Source organism: Anser brachyrhynchus (assembly GCF_964034855.1).
Source record: "Anser brachyrhynchus genome assembly, chromosome: 24".
Lineage (NCBI taxonomy): Eukaryota > Metazoa > Chordata > Aves > Anseriformes > Anatidae > Anser > Anser brachyrhynchus.
In genome coordinates, this window is record NC_137717.1 from 3,120,813 (window position 1) to 3,128,596 (window position 7,784).

The 7,784-nt window shown below is 56.6% G+C and overlaps 1 protein-coding gene across 2 annotated transcripts in view; it reads right to left on the reverse strand.

Moving 5' to 3' along the window:
- RSPO1 (R-spondin 1) overlaps window positions 1-6,943 on the reverse strand; it is a 28,728-nt gene extending 21,785 nt beyond the window's left edge. For both annotated transcript variants that reach the window (XM_080567408.1, XM_080567407.1), the window contains exon 1: window positions 6,716-6,943. The gene's annotated coding sequence lies outside the window, so the exon portion shown is untranslated. The remainder of the gene's footprint in view (window positions 1-6,715) is intronic.
- Between the last annotated feature and the right edge of the window lie 841 nt (window positions 6,944-7,784).

Consider the following 7,784-nt stretch of genomic DNA (forward strand, 5'->3'; position numbering starts at 1 on the left):
ACGATCCCAAACACCCTGCTCAGCTCTGCCCCAGCTCGGTTCCTTTCTGCCCTCCTTCCCCACATGCAGGACACGGCCCCACGGGGTCGGTCAGAGCAGAACCGCAGGCAGCCGCGGGCACTCCTCCCTGCTGCCTCTCCTGTCCCGTGCCGCAGGGAGATGGGGAGCTGCTGATTCCTGGGTGGTTGCTCGCCATGCCAGGGCAGCGCCCACGCACCTTTGTGGTGCTTTGCTTCAGGAAAAGGCATCCGGCACCTTTGTGGCAGGGCAATCATACAAACCTCACTTGTGCTTTAATGTGTGCTGTCATTTCCTTTCTCCTGGAGAATTTCGCTTCTCTTCCTGCGCGCAGCACCTCAGCTCTTCCTCCCCTTGACCTCCCCTACGTGAGGCACACCGGTAGCTCCGGGATTAAAGTCAATTTTTCTGTTTAACAAACCCGCAGAAACCCTCATCTACCGCCCAGTGTACCTTTCCAAGCCACATCAAGCTTTTCCTTCAGGCTGAAGCAGGGTCTGCTCCAGAGGAAAGCCAGCCCGTGGTGCCACCACCACCACCCAGGACCGTGTCCAGCACCAGCAGCAGGGATCCTGCTGCTCCTGAGCGTTGGTGCCAGCGGTGCGGGGAAGCCCTGCCTCCCCCAGCATCACTCCGGGGGGCTTTGATGTTCGGGAAAAGTAAATTGCTTTGAGACACTATTAAAGTCAAGCTTAAACGATGACAGGCCACAGGGCCGGGACTTCCAGCACGTCTCGTAACTCTGTCCAGAACTGGAGCTGGGAGAAGCGCAGCGAGGAGGACACGAAACCCGGAGCGTTTGCAGCGGGGGCTGCCCCACGAGCAGCTTCTCCCTCCCCGGGTTTCTGCCCCGCTGCCAGGCTCGGCTCTGCCATGAGCGTGGGGCAGGGGGGGGCCCCAAAGAGCTGCTGGAGCCCAGCCTCCCCTCGGCCACGAGCGGCTCTTGGGAACATTCCTGCTGGATGACATTTCCCAGGGCACTGAGAAAAGAAAAAAAAAAAAAAAAAAGGCACTTTTTCCCAATATAAATTCTTGCAACATTTAAAAAAAAATATATAACACAATAGCTGTAAACTCTGAAATGGCTAGGGGTGAAAAAGCTACAGCTTGGCGTGGAAATAGCACTGCCATCCTCACCGACTGGTCGGATCCCAGATGTGAGACATCATGCGTGACAAAAACCCCAGGGGAAGGCCACGCAGGAAGCTTGTAATTGCTGTGGACTCCCACCCCGGCACGGGGACACACGCGGGTGACCTCAGGAGTCCCCAGCGCTGGTGTCAGTCACCTGCGGTGGCGCGAGCAGAGCTGGGGTGCCCCTGGACCCTCCCCAGGGTCAGCCAAAGCCCGTGGAGGCGGCGAGGAATATCGCTGTATCGAAATCAGGGGAAATAAATCATTTGTACAGCAAAAGCGAAAGTACAGCAAAACCAGCAAAGTATTTTGCTGTACCAGTATAGCAAAAGCTGAAGAAATGTGCTTGCTCGCTGCGTTCCCTGAAACATTTGCAGCACATCTATAATTATTTTAATTATAATTAAAGGCTATATGCTGTGAGTGTGCTGAAGGAGCATGGCTAAGGCTGCGCATACGGCCTTAATTCTGCTGCACTCTGGCTTTTGAGAGGTTTCCAGTGGAGCCCTCAGCTTTGCTGGTGCGGATGGGATATGTCTATGTATTGTGTTTTAAACTATATAATTAATTGAGTGCAATGCTCTGCAAGGAGCTAATTCTGCCTAGGGATTTGGGTAATTCTATAAACATGGAGAAGCAGCAACGCCCAGCCCCGCCGCCGCGCTCGGCGGGGAGCTGCAGGGAGGAGGCTGGGCTGTGCTGGGAGCCGGGTCTTGGGGCTGTAGAAAGCGGGGACTGGGGCTCCTGGGGTCTTGGGGGAAAGGGAAGGGAGAGGCAGAGATCGGGAGGGTGAAGGGGAAGATGAGAAAGTGGAGGGCTGGGGGTAGGGGATGGTCGGTGCCACCCCACGGCCGCACCGCGGCACTTCCGCACATGCTGTCCGCTTCGAGCTCGGCGTCTGCACGGAAAAAGCCTGCGCATATTTTAAATATCTTCAAGATGACGGCGCGAGGAAGAGAATGGATCGTGCATGGCTCAAAAAGATGGCAGAGCTGAAAACAATGGTCTGAGGCAAAGGAAAGAATGCTTCAGCGAGGCCTTAGCCAGAGAGCCGCGCGGGGCGGCAGAGCAGATGCTCGCGACGTCTGCTTTGGGGCTTGGCGGTTTTAGACAGTCAGTGCAAGTTCAGATGAGCCATTCTGTGGGAAAATGCAGTGACGCCTCCAGGGTGCACAGGGGAATGACTGAGAGACTCTTCTCATCTGCATGAAATATGTCCCAAACCCTCCGCCGCCACCCTCCCCGCGGGGACAGCCATCCTGCGTGGCCCCACGCCCCCCGCCGCTCGGATGGCGCTGAGCCACAAGGTTCAGAAAAGGTGGATTTAAAAAAATATATCAGTGAGATAGCCCAGGGAGCTTGGATACTCAGAAGCTTCGGGTGATGGGCAGCTCCTCTCCTGCCGGTCAGTGGCAAGAGGTTTGAAGCACAAACCACGTAGGGCCGCTTGCCTGATTCTCTGTTTGGGGGTTTTGGTGACTGAGGGAGATGCTCGGGCACACGGTATAGGAGACAGCCACCCCAAAAGGGACGGGACCATCCAGGAGCCCTGCACCACAGGGACTCATCCAGCTTCCACCCCACGTGTGTGCTGCAGACAGCACTGACAGCCCGGGGCACTGACAGAGGGGTGAGGGGCAGGTCGGAGCCACGCTCCTGGTTAAAGTTAATGGGAAATGAGCATCTATTTCCCCGTTGTGCCTTTTATAATCTCCTCCAAGCCGCTCATGCAGATCCCAGGCATGTGCAGCGGGATCTGTGAAGGGCACGGGGCGTGCGTGGGAAGCGCCTTGCTGCTGCTGGCAGGAGGCTGCGGCTTCGCGCCTCTGCTCCCCGAGGAAGAGCCGGGGCTGAGCCGCACAAAACCCACGGCCAGCCCCTCTCTCCAGCACTGCAAAAGGCAGGAGATGTTATTTCTTGGAGATGCCTTCTCGTTTGCTACGAGGGAGAGCGACTCTCCAGTGATTGCAGTGTCAGCAAGAGCTACCATGGACGTGACAGCCTCTCATGGAGCCTCTGCCCTGGGAGCTCCGGGGTTTCATTTCCAATTAAGTTTTTCATATGGTAGCATTCAGAACTTTGATGGGAGATGAGGCTACTTTTGTCTAAGAGAGAACATACTTTCACTGTTGCGCCCGGCCCAGAAATGACTTCTCCGCTATTAAAATGTAATTTAATTTATCTGCATGCATTCTGCGATGACTAGGACTTGTTCTAAGGAGACCTTTAAAGGAGAACTTTCGCGTTATTAAATGTATGTGCTAGGAAGTTGAGTTCTGGCATCCTCTGATAACCAAATTTCTTTTCTAGCCTCCACTATATCCATCATGATAAAAGCCCCTGCCAAAGCCCTAACTCAAGCCATGCTTCTGGCATATTGTGAAACGAATCAGGGTGGGGGGTGGGGGTGGGGAGAAACCCACAAGATGCTCCAGTCCAGTATTTTTTTTTTAATCAAAGTTTCAAGGATATTGATGGTTTACCTCATAAGGTAAACATTTGTAGCCCAGTTGCTTTCCCAGGGTTAAACCAGAAACAAGTGGCTATCTGAAACTGCAACTGATTTGCTCTGACAGACTCCAGTCAGCTTCAAAATGAGTTTTCTTAAAAATCACAGGCCCTCGATACGCGCGGAGCGGTGGCGTTAGTGCTTCCCCCAAGGACCACAGGACGATCGCATTTTGGGGGGACAAACCCGCTCCCTCCCCACAGCACGGTGCCTGTCCCCTCCGGACACTCAGCTCCTGCACCACCGGGGGGGGACCCTGGCAGCCCCCACTGCTGCCCAGCCTGGGGCACAGCACCCATGGGTGCAGCCCCCCAGCCTGTCCCCACGCTCTGCACTTGTGGTGGTCGTGCACCGTGGGCAGCAATGGGTGAGGGATTCTTGCTCCTTGCTCCTGTCTCACCACCATCTGGAGTGGCCTTGGGCAAGTCGTTGTGTGCTGCACCAAAGTCCCCCTCAGACCCTCTGCCACCCCCAGATTTACCACCAGGCTCTTGTGCCAGCCACCCCTTTGGGTGCCACTCATGGTGCACCCGGAGGGTCTCCTGCCACCCAGGACAGGCACTGAGGGTGTCAGGGTGCCCCTCAGCCTCCCCAACAGCACCGTTCTTGCAGCCCTCCCACAGCACCATCATGGTTAACCCCAAACCGAGCTGCAGCGGGGCTGGCTGGAATCGGGGAGCAAAACCCAGGCTCAGGCTGGACCAAGCTGTCCAGGCTGGGGGGATGCCGCTGTCTGCTCGGGCAGCGGGTGGTTAACAGCAGCATCCTGCTGCTCTGCCTCCTGCAAGCTGCCTGCAGCAGCCTGGGGCACAGCACAGCTCGCAGGGCTCTATTTATTCAGCACTGACAGCTGGCTCGCTGAGGATGTCACTGTGCCAGCCTTTCTCCTTGGCAGACCCAAGATTAACGCGGCTCCAGCTCCGCGTACGCTACCTGCTAACAGATCCCGGGTCCGATGCCAGCCAGCACCCACCGACGTGCCAGCTGCTAGCCTACAGAAACCTCAGCACCTCCAGCTTCAGGCTCTCTCTGCCCTCCCAAACCTCATCTGGGAGACACCGGCTGTGCCCCCCCTTCCTAGCAGTCCCCCCGATGCTCGTCCAGCCACGGGGCGTGCGGCTCGGCAAAGCTGCGCGCTGGGGAACGGCACGAGGGAGCTTTAATTCAGTTCAAGACGCGCGGCGCTACTGTGCTCGCTATTAAAAGCTCCACGCAGAGCGTGAGATTTCCTGCGCACAAAGAGGAAGGTATCTTTTTTTAGAGCCTAATTTTATTGTTTCCCCAATGTATTAGCTCGTGGACCGGAGCCACGGCAAACCGTGCCGTGAAAGGAGCTCCCTTCCGTAAAAGCATCTCCAGGGCACAACAACGGCTCCGGAGCAGGGACAGTGCCAAGATGCTTTCACCACCAGGGCTGGCATCGCCCCCGGGACTCTGCACATGGCACGGCACCACGCTGGCACCGCTGGCGTGCCTGCCTGGCACAACGTGCCCATGCAGCCCTGGCTCCCGACCGCAGTGAGCTGCTGCTCTGTGCTGCGTATAAGTCAGAACCTGTAAGCGGCTCGTTACGGAGACGCTCGCTGTTCGAGGAGGCTGGATACGGAGAAGGGGAAGAGCTGCCAGACCCCAGCTGGTCTGGGCTCTGGGAGCTGATGGAGGATTAGCCCAGCAGCGTGTCTTTACAAATCGCTGGTTCCCAGAGCACACAAAGCGAAGCTCTGAGCGTCTCGGCAGCGAGGCAGAGACAATTACTTGGGGGAAACAACAGTGTTTTCCTGCAGGGCGCACGCAGACGGGACCCTGGCTTCCCACAGCTCCTGTCCCACAGCGGGCACAGCACCGGGGTTGGGCTGAGCACAGCATCTCTGCATCCCGGGCTTGTGCCTCCCAAACCAGAGAGGGTTTGCAGAGCTGCCCCAGTCCCTCCTGGCATGGCCTGGAGCGAGGAAGCTGTCTGACCCAGGAGACCGGGAGGCTGCTGGGGATGGCTTCTCTGCTCGGCACAGCCTTGTGCCCTCTCTGCAAGGTTTACGCAAGCCCTCGAGCTCAGGACCGACTAAAACCCTGCGAGAGCCTGCAGGCAGGCCCCAAAGTGCACTGACCACGGATACGGCCCCACTCCTGCACCCCTCCCAGCGCGTCCTGACCCAGATAGGGAGGGAAAGCCAGGGCTGCACTGGCTCGTGGCAGAATTATCCATCCCAACACCCCCAGCCGACTCCACTGCTGTCACAACCCGCTGCCAGCCCCAGTCCCTGTGCCCATTGTCCCCCTGCCCACTGCCCTCCCCGGGCCTCCCCGCCGGCCACCCCACCGCAGGCAGCGGCCGAGCTGGAAGCGCTCGCTACTTGTTTCACGGGCACTTCCGACATTTCCAAAATTGTTTTCGTTCTGGCTTGGAATGAAGACAAATATTTCAGAAATTTCCTGGATAACATAAAGTTTAAAATATCCTCCAAACTAAAATAGAAATAATAGGCTATCTCAGCTCTCGTATTATGTCATATCATGCCAGCTCATGGTACACTGTGCAGGATTACAGATGGCTCGTGACGAGCAGATGTAAACAAAAATACAAATAATGTCAACAAGAGAGGAGAAATGAAACGCTGAAACGAGAAATTCTCTAAAACGATCTTTTTTTTTTTTTTTCTGCCTCGTGCAAATTAATTCTCCATGGGAAATCGCTGGGATTTCATAAAAGAGCACAGTCTGGTCAAAGCAGCCTTGTCTGGAGGAGGAGAGACGCCCCGGGAGCGCTCCCCACCAGCGATGCCGCGGCGGCGGGGCTGGGCGCAGGCTGTCCCCGGTGCCCCTCGCCTTCCTGCCCCCTCCTCCCCTTCCACCTCTTATCTGCTTGATGGAAAGCCAAGGCGAGCGTGGGGCCAGCCCCGTTGCGCACCCCCAGGTCCGCGCTGTCGGGCGGCAGAGATAAAGCCAAGATGGATAAAGCCGGGCGCCGGGGTTAACCGTGGAGAGCAGCAGCTCGGAGGGGAGCAGAGCGCTCGTGGTCCCCCCCTGGCCACGCAGAGGGGCTGGGTGGGCTCTTACCTGGGGCTGGCTCCTGCCGTCCCTGCTCATCTCCCACCCGGACGGGCGCTCAGCGCCGGCACCGCTGCCCCACGACGGGGCTCTGCGCCGGGCGGACCGCCGGGCGCCGGCTGGCACCCATCCCCGCCTGTCCCGTGCCTCTCCAGAAAGGCTCTGCTGGGAAGCAGCGCCGAACCTCATGTCTCCGACGCTGTATCCACCCCTTCCCACCCTCTTGGGGTTCGGTCCTGCCAGTTCCACTTGTGGGCTGTCCTCACCACTTTGGGCCTTTCTACCGCTCCCCTTCTTGTGGCTCCGGATGTCACCACAGACACGCTTTTATGAGAGTGGGCTTGTGCAAGGCTTGTATAAAGTGTTCTCAGAAATACGAGGTCCTGTCATTTGTAAAACTAATAAAAATGTCCAATAATTTTTACAAGGGAAAAATGAGTCATTGGATGGCACATTTCTCATTACTGGCATTTTACAATTAAAATGAGTATCTATTGAATCAACCCAAAGCTCTTATTGTTAGCAGACACTAATAACTTCCTGAGCTATTGAAGATACTTTTTTTCTGAAGAAACATGACCCCTGACCACTGCATTTCTCGTCGAGAGTGGTATCCAGCTGAGACCAGCTCTGCTCAGCTCCTGCTGGAGTTGTTTCAAACACATCCTGATGAGACTGGTGGCTATAGCTGGGTGGGAAATTGTTTTTGAGCCCTCAAAAATGTTCAAGATTTCAAAATTTTTCCCGTTCCACATGGGGATGAATCCAGAATTGTTCAACTTTTTTTTCTTTTCGAACAAAAAAAAAAAAAAAGGGAAAAAAATCATGGAAACCAGCTCCGGAATAGCCAATAGCCATCGGTCGCACGGAGCCAAACGAAAGGGGGACTCCCGCCCGCGGCTCGGACCGCGGCGCTGGTGGCTGCGCTGGCAGGAGCCGACTTCTCCTCCCAGTGTGGGACACCCACCCTGGACCTCCTGACCTTCCCTGGTGACAAATGAAGCCAGGACAACTTTCCCGATTCACCGCAGCACTCGCGCGTGCTCCGCCGAGCGCTGCTCTGCGCCGCGGGCAGCTG